General features: G+C 43.5%; 1 protein-coding gene and 1 long non-coding RNA gene across 2 annotated transcripts in view; both read right to left on the bottom strand.

Moving 5' to 3' along the window:
- The window catches only part of LOC115073915 (interleukin-18-like), a 38,578-nt gene that overhangs the window by 14,824 nt on the left and 11,386 nt on the right, over window positions 1-12,368 (bottom strand). The window lies entirely within an intron of this gene.
- On the bottom strand, window positions 5,662-12,066 carry LOC115073916. The gene is made up of 3 exons (XR_003852152.1): window positions 10,712-12,066; window positions 10,049-10,201; window positions 5,662-8,754 (listed from the first exon to the last, which is right to left on the bottom strand). It is a non-coding gene; the product is annotated as an uncharacterized LOC115073916 (long non-coding RNA).

The following is a 12,368-nucleotide window of genomic DNA, read 5'->3' as shown; positions in this document are numbered from 1 at the left end:
TTGTGCAACATGCACGCACCGAGCCGCACAGGCTGCCTCCGTTCCCTCCGAGGCTGCTTTGAAATCGGAGCGGCCTCGGAGGGAACCTTTCAACCGCTCCCCACCACCTTCCCCTCCCTTCCCCTATCTAACCCACCTCCCAGCCCTAACTAAATCCCCCTGCCTACCCTTGTTTCAAAAGTTACGTCTTGCGCGCGCGAACCTCCGGCGTGGCCGCAGTGCCGGAGGACTTGAGAATGCCCCCAGCCCCGCCCCCGGACCACCGCCACACCCCCAGCCCTGCCCCCGGACCGCCCATTTCTGAAAGCCCTGAGACATTCATGCATCCTGGGGCTTGCGCGTGCTGCCGAGCCTATGCAAGATAGGCTTGGCGCACGCAGGGGCAGCTTGGGGCAGCTTTTCGGGTGTTAAGCGCGTATCCCTTTGAAAATCTACCCCATGTGAGAGGTATGGTATTGGAGGTGAAATTCTTCTAAGCAAAAAGGAAGAGCGGGATCTGGGGGTGATTGTATCTGATAATATTAAGGTGGCCAAACGTGGATAATGTGACGGTAAAAGCCAGAAAGATACTTGGCTGCATAGGGAGAGGAATGGTCATCAGAAAAAGGGAGGTGATATTGCCCCTGTATAGGTCCCTGGTGAGACCTCATTTGGAATACTGAGTACAATTCTGGAGACCGCACCCTCAAAAGGATATAAACAGGATGGAGTTGGTCCAGAGTGGCTACTAAAATGGCCAGTGGTCTTCATTCTAAAGCATATGGGGACAGACTTGCATATCTAAACATGTATACCCTAGAGGAAAGGCGAGATAGGGGAGATATGATGGAGTCATTTAAATATCTCAAAAGTTTCCATGCACAGGAGGTGAGCCTCTTTCAACGGAAAGGAGCTCTAGATCAAGGGGTCATGAAAAGGGGTAGACTCAGGAGTAATCTTAAGAAATATTTCTTTACAGAAAGGGTGGTGGATGCATGGAACAGCCTCCCAGTGGAAGTGATGGAGACAAAAACAGTACCTGAATTCAAGAAAGCATGGGAAAAATACAGGGGATCTCTGAGGAAGTGATGAGAATTATAATGCTAAATTAACTGGATGGATGGGCAGACTGGATGGGCCATTCGGTCCATTTCTGCTATCATGTTTCTATGTTTTGGGGCAGCAGGGTGGGTTAGGGGGTCTCTCCAGACCCCAGGGGTATTTATTTTCAACTGGGGAGCTAGGCACTTTGTCAGGTGCTTGGACCCATGAACTCACTGCCCTGTCGTGTTAACATTCAGAAAGGTAAAGAACATAGACCAGGGCGGAGCCTGTGCCCCACTCTCCTTCAGAAGACTCTCTTTCGGACACATACTCCTTAAACATCTACGGACCTCCGCTGCTGCTGCTGCCGCTGCTGCCGTGATCGAGAGGAGAGAGGCCTGCGCGATCGGCGCCCAGACCCGTCGGGGTAAGGCCATTCGATTCTCCCTTGCCCCCGGCGAATCCGGCCACCGATCACGCTGCCGACGTCAGCCCGAAGTCCCGCCCACTTTCTGATCTCGGCCTATCAGACGCTGAGAGGGACATTTAAACTCACTGCTACCCAGGCGCCGCGCGCCTGCGTCGCGCACCGAAGGAGCACAACAAAGGGGCCTGCCCCTTTGTGTGCCCCTTAGTGTAGCCCCGCAGGACAGCCCCTATATAGGAACCTGATACGGCTCAGCCCTTCAGGTTCTCAAGCTGGTCAATCTCCCCACCCCACATCATTGAGAGTCCAATCGCTCCCTCCAACTCGGAGCTGTTGAAATCTATCAAAGGCCCATTTACAACCCTAGTTCCTGCTCCTACACTGCAGAACGTCCAGAAAAGTGTACTACCGCACTCAGCTTTCAACCAGCATCAAACAGCAACCTCCAAGCACTCAGCTTTCAACAAGCACGTGAAGTTTGATCCTGAACATCCACATCTCATCTTCAACTACCAGTTCTTTAATTCACTCATCTACTCTCTAAGTCTACAAGCTACCCTCAATCATACTCCACCTCTCACTCAAGCCTCAATCACAATCAACCACCGTGAATATTCCTACCTCTCTACACCATTCACATAGCAGATCTCTAACATTACTCTTCTACAATAACAATTAGACCTCTGACATACTCTAACCATCATGCTCCGCGGTCTCCCAATTCCGATTCTTCATCACAGAAGACACAATGCAATTAGTAATTATCTTGGGACTTCTCATCCTCACACCTATAAAGCCCTCATCCCCATCATGGCTTCCCCTTTTACACAATTGCTTGGACTAACATTATTCTCATTATTTCTATTCAACGCACAATCCATCACTAAGAAAACCCCCATTCTCAATGATCTTCTCCTAGAAGAAAATCCAGACGTTTGCGCCATAACAGAAACTTGGCTCAAATCAACAGACACTGCTCTAATTAACCAATTACCTACTCATTCATATGACTTCTTCTCCATTCCCCGACAGAAAAGAAAAGGTGGAGGAATTCTTCTTGCTACCAAAAAAGATTTGAATTTCACCCAATACTCTGTTAACTCTTCTACCAAACTGGAAACAGGCCTTTTCAAATCAAACCATCTCCAAATCCTTCTTGTATATGCTCCCCCAGGCCTTCTTGACTTAGATGCCTCTCCTCTTCTGGAACTAATAGTCTCCCACATTAATTTAGATTCTCCAGCAATTATACTTGGTGACTTCAATTTACATGTCAACAATCCATCTCTATCTACAAATGGGAAAACTTTCATTACCGCCTTGTCTGCTTTAGGTTTCAATCAGATTATCAAGAAACCCACCCATAAAGCAGGTCATATATTGGACCTTATCTTCACCAATTCTGGTATTGCTAATTCAACTCAACCGATCTGCAAACCAATACCCTGGTCGGACCACTCGCTAATCTCAACCACCATCACACTGGCACAAAAAAAACAGCACCCCGCCCCTCCTCAACAATTCTCCTACAGGAAAATTTGTGCATCCGAGGACCTCCACAACCACCTAGTCTTAGAACTACCCCACATGGACCTTTCCTCTCCAAATTCAGCACTTCACTCATGGAATAATATTACAGAAACTGCAGCTAATAAACTCTGTCCTCTAATAACAAAAAAACTAAAACACAACATTCCAAAAAAACAACCTTGGTTTAATGAAGAACTACAAAATCTAAAACTTTCCCTCAGACGGAAAGAAAGCAAATGGCGCAAATCTCCTTCAGCGTCCACCCTTTCTACCTACAAACTTGCTCTCCACAACTACAAAAATTCCTTGCAAAAAATCAAAAGAGACTTCTATGCTCATAAGATCCATCATATGATCTTTGATGCTAAAGCCCTTTTTACCTACGTCTCTAATTTAACTCAAATCCAAACTCCTGACATTCCATTTAACAAAGCACAAGAAAAAGCAGAGGAGCTCGCTCTCTTCTTCAACAACAAAATAGCTAACCTCCTTTCTAAAAATTCGCCCAATACTTCTTCCTCACACAGCACATATATACACCATAACAAACACATCTCACTCAATTCATTTGAACCAATTACAATTTCTGAGATCCTTAGAATACTGAAAAAGATGAAACCATCGATACACCCATTAGACCAAATCCCTTCCAAATTACTCCTCCTTATTCCGGACACCATATCCAAAGCTCTGGCAGACATAATAAACTGCTCTTTATCTAAAGGACTCTACCCTGACGACCTCAAAATGGCATCAATCAAACCGCTCTTAAAAAACCCAAAGTTAGATCCAGACAACCCCTCCAACTTTCGCCCTATCTCAAACCTCCCATTCATTGCTAAAGTCATGGAAAAATTGGTTAATTCTCAATTATCAGACTACCTGGAAGACCACAAAATTCTCCACCCTTCACAATATGGCTTCAGGAAATCGTTAAGCACAGAATCTCTACTAATTTCCTTAACAGACTACCTCATCCTAGGCCTAGATAAAGGCCAGTCCTACCTTTTGATTCTCTTGGACCTCTCAGCCGCCTTTGATACTGTTAACCACTCCATGCTCCTTAACCAACTATTGAACATCGGCATAACAGGCTCTGCACTGTCCTGGTTCCACTCATTCTTGAAAAATAGAGGCTTCAAGGTAAAAATACACAGTAAAGAATCTAAATGCTACCCTTCATCTCAAGGAGTTCCCCAAGGTTCATCCCTCTCTCCCACCCTCTTTAACATCTACCTCCTCCCTCTCTGCCATCTATTAAATAATTTGAACCTTAAACACTACCTTTATGCAGATGATGTCCAGATTGTGATACCAATCAAAGAATCCATAAAAAAAACCCTCGATCTTTGGGAATATTGTCTGCAAGAAATCAACTCCCTCCTTTCCAGTATGAATTTAATCCTAAATTCCTCAAAAACAGAACTTCTTCTCATATCATCTGAAATAAGCCACACCCCCTCAATCTTTCCAACTAATCTACAAACAATAAAAGTAAGAGATTTGGGCGCAATAATCGATAATAGGCTTAACCTAAAAGCTTTCATAAATCAAACCACTAAAGACTGCTTCCATAAACTGAATGTTCTAAAAAGAATAAGACCACTGTTCCACTTTCATGACTACAGGACTATCCTACAAGCAATAATCTTCTCCAAGCTAGACTATTGCAATTCTTTATTATTAGGTACCCCATCAGCACATACCAAACCGCTACAAATGGTTCAAAATACGGCAGCTAGAATTCTAACAAATACAAGGAGAAGAGAGCACATCACCCCGATCCTTAAAGATTTACACTGGCTGCCAATCCATTTCAGAATTCTTTATAAGTCAATCACCATAATCTATAAATCCATCCAACAAATCGCTCCTCTCAACCTACAAATCCCTTTCATAAAGCATACTTCCTCCAGACCCATAAGAGAGTACTACAAAGAGTCTCTGCAGGTACCGCCCTCCAAAACTTCCTTCCACATAACTTATAGAGATAGGGCTTTCTCCACAGCAGGACCCACTCTTTGGAACTCCATACCAACGGAACTTAGACAAGAACCCTGCTTATTAACATTCAGAAAAAGACTCAAAACATGGCTTTTCAAACAAGCCTTCCCAGACTCAGACTAAAAATAATTCTCTCTGATTTTCAAATTCCAAGCAACAATTTTCTTTTATAACCATCCTGATAATCTTCTTCTAAACTTTATAAACACCCAGTATCTTCATTACTTATGATTTCTTCTTTATTATTAAAAACTGCATTTTTGAACTGAACAACTCATTGTAAATTATACAATTAATTTTTTTTTTTTTTTTTTTTTTTTTTTTTTTTTTAAACTTTACCTTCTACAGGTTTATACACCATGTTAAAGTTACTATCTTTTCTTCTTCTTACTCCCAGTTGCATGTTTCCTTGTTTATTGTAACTGCATTTATAATATGTATATTACATATTTGTTCTTGGTTCCGGTTATTACCCCATTGTTTATTGTAAACCGGCTTGATGTGATGTTATCACGATTGCCGGTATAGAAAAAATTAAAATAAATAAATAAATAAATAAATAGAGACGTCAATCCCATCATTAAACCACTGCAATAATACCATCACCTTACTTCAGGAGCTCCCCCATCACATTCTCCCCACCCTTAACATATTTTGATCCCCCCCCAAACCTCCATAGTGACCATCCACCAGGGTCCCCAAACTCACCCCCTTCAGTAGCTATACTAGCACCATACATGATCAGATACGATAAGGATCTCAGCAAAAATAAACAGTATAGGCAGATAAAATAAGCAGATACTGTGAGGAAATCTGCAAAATAGACCAAAGGCATTTTTTTTAATATTAGACACATTGTGACTTAATATAATTCTTCCACTCTCCAAGAGGGTATCCTCTTCAAATCCACATGGCCCATCACGTGCCTAAACGGCACCTCCCTGTGGCAGAGACCACCTCCCGCTGTTGTGGATGAGGTTGGTGGGTTGTTAAATGTTTCTAGATGAACCTCACAGGGGGTACTGTTTGATGCCCTCTTCCCTACTGGGCTCCTGTGCAGAAAAGGGGTCCAAAACCTGAGAAGTATGGCTGAACATAAAACCAACATGGAGAAGGAAAATACCCAGACGTCTCTGCTATTCTTTAGCCTGCTGGGGCTGAATGAACTCTGAGTGACTTTATGAGCATGACATTGCAGAATGTCCCTCAACAGGCTGACAAGCTGGCACCAGAAAGGTGAGGCTAGTCATTGGGTCACAAAGAAGAAACCACGGCGGGAGCTTCAGGCACTATTCTGTTAAAATCTCACTGGACAAGATAATTAGCAGAACAAAGGATTATCTGGAGAGTGAGGGCAAATGGGCTACGCCTGGAAAAAACTACTCAGGGCAGGTCAGCAATAGGTTGTCATGTCAACAGCATGATATGACTCTGTAAATGATTCTCTGGGTAGTCACTTAAGTCTAGAAACTTCTACAATACTGTATGTTTGTCTATAAAAGAAGGGTCACTTCCTGTATCCAATGAGATGCTGGTCAGTTTGTAAAACTAAGGGCACCCAGTATCCAGCATCTCCCAAGAACACTTATAATGCCTAATAAAATTACTTTATACCTTTTACTGAGTCTAAGTGTTCTTGTGTCCCTGGCCCTAAGCATAGAGTATTATTTACAAACCCCACCCAGCAAAGTCTCCTGGGGATAGAGAGAGGAAGCGGGGTGAAGTTAGGATAAGCATTCTGAAGGAGGATGTAATCTGGAGAAGCTCTGTAATAAACAATTCCCGAGGTAACAGGCTTAACAAATGTTATTTTTCTAAAAAGAAAAGGATTAGGAATTGCAATAAATAAGAACACATTTTCAAGTTTTTAAAATAGGAATCAGTGAAACAATATTGCAAGAAAAATCCCCCTCTTTATTCATTTTTTTGATGCAATTTCAAATATTTTAGAAGAATAATCTTCACACAACATGGTTAAGAGGGAGTAAGAAAACAATATAAGCAAAATTTAAACAGGGTAAGCATTTAACTCCTTCTTCCTTCAGTCCATACCAGATCCATATCACAATCCCTATAATTAACAATAAGCAGCTGCAATTACCCACCCAGGAAATAACAGTACAAAAAGCGTCGGAATCTTTACATAAAGATCTGACAGCCTCCATTATGGAATCAAGCAGAATCAGGAGTCACAACTGGGGCACTTTGGACCACCTTGTCGCTCAAAAACATAAATATTGAGAAGGCATAAAGACGACGAGGGAAAGACCCTTACACTTAATAAAGCACTTGCAAGGAAATTTTAAAGAAAAAAAACAACTCCCAATCTGGAGTACTCTGGGTCTAAGAAGCAAGACTTGGTTTCATCTTCTTTTGAGTCTCTCTCAACACATCCGGAAAGATCCTGATATTCAAATTTTAAAAAGTATCAGAACGATGCCTGAAAAACAGTCTGAGAATCCAATCATGGTCTGCTGCCAAAACAAGAGTCACAATCATTGTGGCAGGTTCCACCAAGTCAGTACTCGAAGCCTCCAGAACTTTCGAAAGGTCCCGCCTAGATGGTTCCAACAATTCCATACCTTGATCTCCAGTCTGGACATAGACCCCTTCTTGTATGGGGGTAGATAAGAATGATTTAGACAATGAGGAACTGCATGATCCCAACACTTTAGGAACCTCAGTTAAATATCTTTTAAACATTTCTTTAGCTGAAATATGAGGCACTGTAGGAAAATTTATAATGCGCAGGTTTTTACCCTGCACAGAATTTTCCAGGTTCTCCAATTTATTATTTATAACCTGATTTTCTTTAATTAAGAATTCTTGGAAGTTTTTAATATGTCCACTTTTTTTTTTAATCCCATCAATCTGTTGTAACATAGTAGCGTTGGAATTTTCTAAGACTCGTATCCTGCTTTTATTTTCATTAGTTTTAGATAGAATATAATTTATCTGCATAAAAATTGAGACGTTAAGACCTTCTATTGCCCCCCCAAATTGAATCCAGGGTTATCCGAGGGGGCCTTGCCGGCTTGCATTGTCTTACAGTGGTCAAGGCATCCACAGCTGGAGTTGAAAAAGGTGGAAATCTTCCCAGCTCTGAAACTTAGCTTCCCACAGGCGATAAACCCGCCAATTGACCAGGGTCTCCAAAATCGCATTTCCCTGCAGAGTACTCACCAGCAAGCGGCATCATCAGCCTGCGCCTGGTCCAACGACGTTTCGGGGACTCGGGTACTCACGGGTAGCTGGAGTAGATCTTTCAACTGGGGAAAGTGAAATGGACAAGCCCAGGGGAGAGGCCTGTACAACTTCCTGAGCCTCAGTCCCTCAACTCTTCTGTGCATAACGTGGGCGTCCATGGGGCCAACAGACGAGTGCTCCAAAGCGAAGGCAGAGGCCAGCCCTCTCTTTCGCTCTTCATTTTCGGCCAATATGAGGCATATTGAATAAAAAAATGTTAGAAAGAAGAACCGATGATCACGCTGCAAGTTCTGTAGCAGCCATCTTGGATCCGCTCTTTTTATTATTTTATATTAATCAACAATTAAACAAATATTTAGAATGTAAATGCTTTAAAACTTTTCTTTCACATATAGCAGTACTAAATCAATATCATTAATTTTATTCTCTTTCTTGTAGAACTTCAAGCGGGATACAACTCAGAGTCAGATAAATGTCACTTTTAATTTACTCTAGATGTATCCCAAACTTGTATTTGAAGAAATGGGAGTCTTTCTGGGTTATATTTTCTCATCCATGCTCTGCTGAAATAAAAAGAGAGTGTCCCTCTTATGGAAGTATCTTTGTCTTGCTTGGCTGTATGTATTTGTCTTTTTCTCTGTGTTTTCTATTTCTGTGTGTTTTTTCTGTCACTTTCCTACTAAGCTCAGTGATTTTTATTAATCTGGGCAGACCTAGGTTATATCCCTCAGATGTGTGTCACACACTTATTTATGCTCCCGATGTCTTGGGTCTGAGCTCTGCTGCTGTGAGATGGTCTCAGACACAGTTATGTCTCCTTCAGCGATGGGTCCTATGGTTTTTGCGTTGGGCCTTTCTCTGTCGGTTTCCACTTCCGTGGAGGGGAGGGGGGGAACAATTCCAATCTATAAGAAATCAGAAATAAAGACTGCCTCCCTGGCACTATCTTCCAACCTAAGATCTTTCTAGTGTGGTTTTCTGGCGGCTTGGTGGAACTGGGTATATCTAGCTACAGAAAACAAAGGATAATCAAAAATTCCTTGCCTTTAATTTCAGGGGAACAGCTGTTTGTCACTGTGTTGTGTTCCTTGTTATTTTTTACTGTTGTTTAATTTATGTATGTAAACTTTGTAAGCCGCTTAGAGCTATGAATAAATGGCATATCAATCATTAAAACAAATAAATACATTTAAAGCTTTCAATCTTAACACTTCTCTGTAACTAGAACAGGTTCTATTAAACTGCGTTCCTGTTCAGATATTACCATTAACTACCTTGTCCCTTTTGGGCCGGATTTTAAAACCTACGAACGCGGGGTACATTTGTGCACGCTACACAGCGCGCACAAATGTACACTCAATTTTATAACATGCGAGGGCAGCCGCGCGCATGCTATAAAATCCAGGGTCGGCACACGCAAGGGGGTGCACACTAGTGCACCTTGCATGTGCCGAGCCCTAGGGGAGCCCTGATGGCTTTCCCAGTTCCCTCCGAGGCCGCTCCGAAATCGGAGCGGCCTCGGAGGGAATTTTCCTTCCGCCCCCCCACCTTCCCCCCACTTCCCCTACCTAACTTGCCCCCAGCCCTATCTAAAAAAAACCCCAACTTTTGTTTAATAAGTTGCGTCTGCCTCTAGGCAGGCGTAGGTTGCACACACTGGCCGAGTCCCGGTGTGCGATCACCCGGCACGACCGCTGTGCGGAGGCCTCGGTCCCACCCCCGCCCCTTTCACAAAGCCCCGGGACATACGTGCAGCCCAGGGCTTGCGCACATCGCCGGGCCTATGCAAAATAGGATTGGCACGCGCAGGAGCGGTTACGCGCGTAACCCTTTGAAAATCTGGCCCTTTGTGTTTACCTTGCAGGACACAGGAGTCACTCTGGAAACTGGAATCAATCTTCTTTTTTTTCCCTCCTTCTGCTTCCAAATCTCCTCAGGAACACAATAAAAGCAATGCTACTGGTTCCTGTAGCTGTTCCCCTCTGGTGCAGGCTGGCTCCACCACAAATCCTTTGGAGGAAGACAGAACTGATTATCAGCACTTCTGCTCTCCCCAAAGTCCCCAGTGCCGACCATTTTCTTCAGGGAGCAGATCCCCGCTCATTCAAGTAGTGCTGCTTTTATAAACCTTTTTAGCTTCTATAGCGCTGCCATTCTCAGCTGATTATAGGGCAGAGGTGTCAGCTGCATCTATTTTATTTATATACATTTTAAATGTTGTTGCACTGTCCCAAACCAGGACCAGGGGCTGGTCACCTCACTTTTAGTGTCCCTATGCTGGACAAATCATCTCCAGAAGCTACGAGGCTAGCTCCCCACCCACGTGCTTTTGAGCTTGTAACAGTATAGATAAAGGGTGATTGCAGGAAAACCTGACATGGATTCCTGCCTCTGCTGGAGTCCCAGCACAGGGGCTGACCTCTGGCCTCAAAAATCTTTCAAAACACACTTGCACATGTGATGGGAGCTAGTACATGTTGTGTCCGTCGGTTCCCGACGCCCTCTCTCCACCCTCTTTACCTCTTTGGCACCTCCCTCTTCAACCGCTGGAAGATTGGCTGCCAAGGCATCCTCCTGCCAAAGTCCTCCGGTGTCCCTGGAACGGCTAGACGCTGCAACCCGCCATGTTTCCTGGAGAGTGAATCAGTAAAGGTTGTGGAGGGCTTTTGGGAGTCATGAGGCAGTGATGCATTGGTAACGGCGAAGTAGACACTTTTCTATGAGGAGAGGTGTGTGTGTAGCCAATGCCCAGCCCAAATGAGCAGCAGAGAGGATGGCAGAATCGGTGACGCCTACCCCAGAGGCGGTGAACACCAGAAGCAGTGTGCCCCTAGTGGGTTAAGCCTGGAAGAGGGGTGGCAGATACCGGTGAGAAGCCAGTCGGAGGTTGAGGCTTAATTTTTCCTTGTAAGACCCTGAAGGTCACATGCTTTGTGGGACCTGACGAATTTGATCCAAGTAATGAGAGCCACCTCAGTTGGGCTCATGCCTGTAAAAATTAGGGTCTGTGCTTTCCTTTCAGGTTCTTGATTAAATCTGACAAATATTTAGGGGCATCCATATGGAGAATTTTATGTACTAAGGATTTCAGAATAACTCATTCTAGGAGAAAGGAGGAAGTCTGAACAGGTGTTTTGATGTATTTTAGGACCATTTATGAAATGTCGCTTTCAGTTTTAATTTTTGAGTTTTATATTGTTTTATGTTTTACTTGGTTGTTTTACTGTTTATAATGTATTTATTGTCGTAAACCGTTGCGATGGAGTCCGAGTGTCGGTATATAAGATCCAATAAATAAATTAAATAAATAAATAACGGTGACAGAAACTGCAACATTCAGTCAAATGAGATTAAAAGGAATACATGGTGGCGCACGATGCATAGATGAATGCGGCAGCAAATTCAATTTTTTAAATGAGCTATCACCATTATAGCGGCCATTACCACAGATAACAGGATTATTATAGGCAATTTGATCCATAAAAAGAAAAAAGTAACACAAGCCCAAGCTACAAGCCATAAGTCCAATCAATCGGCCTCGCCAGCAGCCTGCCTCTTTTGTCAGTCCGGAGACGTTGCAATGGTAAAGTCAGAGTGGTGGGCGAGGTTACCAAGCAGCAGACACGGTGATAGGAAGCACTCATAAAGTGTGTTGTGCAAAGATATCAGCAGCAAATAGCAGCAAGCCAGCAGCATTCAGCACTTGGAGAAAAGTGGCAAAGCAAGTCTCCCCAACAGGCTCTCTTTTGTCGGTCCGGAGGCGCTGCAATGATGAAGTCAGCATGGTGGGTGGGGTTACAAAGCTCCGCCTTCCGAGAAGCCCAGCAGCAGGCACAGTGATAGGAAGCACTCGTAAAGTGCGTGGTACAAAGATATTACTTACTTGCAGTAGGTTCCTTTGTAGCCGATCCAAAAGGCAGATACATAGATCTTGCATAGCTAATAGGGGGATTAGCATGCAGTGGCAAATATTGCTGTAAATCAGCTGCATAATAGAAAGATTTTATATTAAAGCTCTATATAATATGACCCAGAAGAGTAAGAAAAAGATTGAACAAACAAGGCAATAATATATAAGACCCTGGTGATACCCTTCAGGTTCCTTGATCTGCAGAGGAACGGCAATCTCCCACCACAGCATTCTGGGTACGAGTCCCCCAAAAGGATCGAAACCAAT

This window comes from Rhinatrema bivittatum, chromosome 12 (assembly GCF_901001135.1).
Source record: "Rhinatrema bivittatum chromosome 12, aRhiBiv1.1, whole genome shotgun sequence".
Taxonomy (NCBI): domain Eukaryota; kingdom Metazoa; phylum Chordata; class Amphibia; order Gymnophiona; family Rhinatrematidae; genus Rhinatrema; species Rhinatrema bivittatum.
The sequence above is the reverse complement of the archived record's forward strand: the minus strand, read 5'-3'. Positions and strand labels throughout refer to the sequence as shown.